General features: G+C 34.3%; 1 pseudogene; it reads left to right on the top strand.

Moving 5' to 3' along the window:
- The first annotated feature begins 597 nt into the window (after positions 1-597).
- LOC101517059 (dnaJ homolog subfamily B member 6-like) lies at positions 598-1,385 on the top strand (annotated as a pseudogene).
- Positions 1,386-2,726: the final 1,341 nt, after the last annotated feature.

The raw sequence follows: 2,726 nt of genomic DNA, 5'->3' as shown, positions 1-2,726 counted from the left end.
GGTAGGAGTCTTGCTTCATACTTCTGCATGTATGGATCCAATTTTCAAGTATGCATTTTGTATTTTGGTAAAGGTATCTAGCCATCATGAAACTCAGCAAAAACAACAAAAACACACAATTCGTGACCTTCCCCCATCACTTAAAATTCCTGCAATCAAACTAGCTTTAATAAATGTAACGCTAATCTTCCAAGCTAAAAACTTTGAAATCGTGCTTTCTACATCACTTTCCCCTAGGCCTCACCTCTAAAAAATAGATGATTTTTCCTTAATGTCAATACATACTCCTGAGCATGAAATGCTTTGCACTCAAAAAACTGATGGGTTGGGGGAAGGGTCTATTTCACATCACTCCAAGTGAAAATAGATACAATGCACAATTTCAAACCAAAAGTCCCCAACTAAGTTTACAGTATTCCTAAAACAAATTAAAACTTTTTAGGCTGAAAAATGGAGTGGGACCACAGCTCTGTCACCTAGCACAGCCTTATCTGAGATGAAAAGAAACCATGACTTTTGCCTCCAACCTGTCTCTACTCTTTCTCACCACCTGCCATCTATGTCAACAGACTTTCTCCAACAAACTATTAAAACAAGATGGATTACCATCAATTTCTAGGCATGCAAAAACACACCACACTCAAGCACATCAGAAACTGGCACTGAAGTGGCCAGCACCCAAACAAATCCTGAGAATAAATAAGAGGCAGAGAGAAAATTTAAATGAGTAGCTGAGGCAAATGAGGTGCTGTTATCTGGTGCCAAACAATGGCAAATCTATGGCAAATTTAGCAAAGAAGGATTAAATGGTTGGGGTGGAAAAGGTGAAGGACATTCTGACAGCCCATTTGATTTTACTTTACATTCCATAATCTAAATGGTATCTTCAGGGAATTTTTTGGTAAAAGGAACACGTCTCTATTCAACTTCTCCGAAAAAAAAAAAAAAAAACATTCAAGTACTTTTTGGGGAACCAAAGAGATCTCCAGAGAAACTGAAGCTGAGATCCAGGCTTATTTTTCTCTGCCTTCAGTGGATTTTCGTCCTTTGGAGGTGGATTTTCCTCTTTTCATAAAGGATTTACTTCATATGGTCACTGGGTCAAGAAGGCCTTTCATCATTCTCATTCACATCATTTGGCAGTAGTGGGATGGGCAACTTCAAATCTACATCCAACTTCTACTAAAATGGTTGAGTGCAGAAAAACCACTACAAAAAGAATTGTTGAGAATAATCAAGAAATGGCAGAGGTCAAAGAAGATGGCCAGCTAAAGTTCTTGGCAATTCTAGTAAGGAGCAGATATGCTGGGATAACAAGCAATCCAAAACACACATTTAACAGAAATGTTAAACTATTGCAAGCAGTATTTGAGTATTACCAGTAGCATTTTTTTAATATTTCAAATGAACTTGTCTTTCAATACAATTGAAACTAAAGTATAAACAATTATTGGAAAATCTATTTTACATAGTTTACTGTTGAGACCACATAACAGAAACATTTTTATCTTTAAAGTTGTTGTAAACCTCTATATGCACTTTTCTATTTATTAAACATAAACCAAAGTGAGCAATGACTTCATAATTGGTAGGACAAGATTGTACACTACCACCAGTATGAATTTGTTTTTCTATTATGTCTAAAGTGCAAGCTAGTAGTGTCAGCTTCCTGTGAAATTAACATTGCCAAGATAAATCTTCAACAGGAACAACTTCAATTTTTCAGTATTCAGTATTAAGTAGTGAAAGATATAATGCATTAATGGTAACATGTTTCTGGTTTAATGTAAATTAAAGATTTTCTCTAGATGTGCATGAAGCTCGTAATTTAGTAAATTTTGACAATTGTTAAAATAGTTAATGTTAAACATACATTTTCAAAAAGCAAAGCTTGTAAATTGGGTCTTCTTTCATTTTATTGCTAAAAAAATTAAATGTGAATCTGGTGTCATTTTTGTGAGCAGGATCTGTAGCCTTGAGAGTATAACTCTAGAGAGTGTTATCCTAGTCATGAGCATAGTTGCTGAATTTGAGTTACATTTCCCTCAGTTGATTTTGTAATTATATGAATACTTTCCTATTAGTAAGTGATTGTTTAGCAACGGGATTGTTTTAGTACTATTTGTATGAGAAAAGAAAGCAACAACTATGCAATGCATTCATTTTAAAAAAAATACATTATAGTTTTGGGGAAGTATAGTTAATCTAAGTTCATTAAAGGATAACATGCATGATAGTCATGGAATGATTTAGGTTTGAGCCAAAATAAAGACTTTTTTGTTTTGTTTTGCTTGCTTTTGTCCTTAAATGCTTATGTTGTAAAATAAAATCCTATAAAATTTTTCATGGTAAATAACATTTTTCAGAGGGAAAAGATGGGCAAAAATTAATCCCCTACATATAATGCATTACTTACTAAGTGAGTTGGGCACTTGAAGCTTGGCATAAGTTGTAGAGGAATAAGGGAAAAGATTAAAGCTGTCTTTGTCCATCAATTGCTGTGGAAAGTGATGGTCCTGACAATTTTCATGATGAATGGGCAATTTCAACCATGCTATCAGAGTCTGAGAAACTGGCAGAGATGCCCTGTCATTTGAGTATTTGTAAAGACCTTTGAAGGGCCAAAACTTGAAAAATGTGACATGTTTGGATAGCAAAATGGAGTTTTACTTACATTTCCATTGATTTTGAACAGAACTACAAAGGATTGACCACTTTATAATCTA

This window comes from Ochotona princeps, chromosome 2 (genome assembly GCF_030435755.1).
Source record: "Ochotona princeps isolate mOchPri1 chromosome 2, mOchPri1.hap1, whole genome shotgun sequence".
In the NCBI taxonomy this organism is placed as follows: Eukaryota; Metazoa; Chordata; class Mammalia; order Lagomorpha; family Ochotonidae; genus Ochotona; species Ochotona princeps.
The sequence above is the reverse complement of the archived record's forward strand: the minus strand, read 5'-3'. Positions and strand labels throughout refer to the sequence as shown.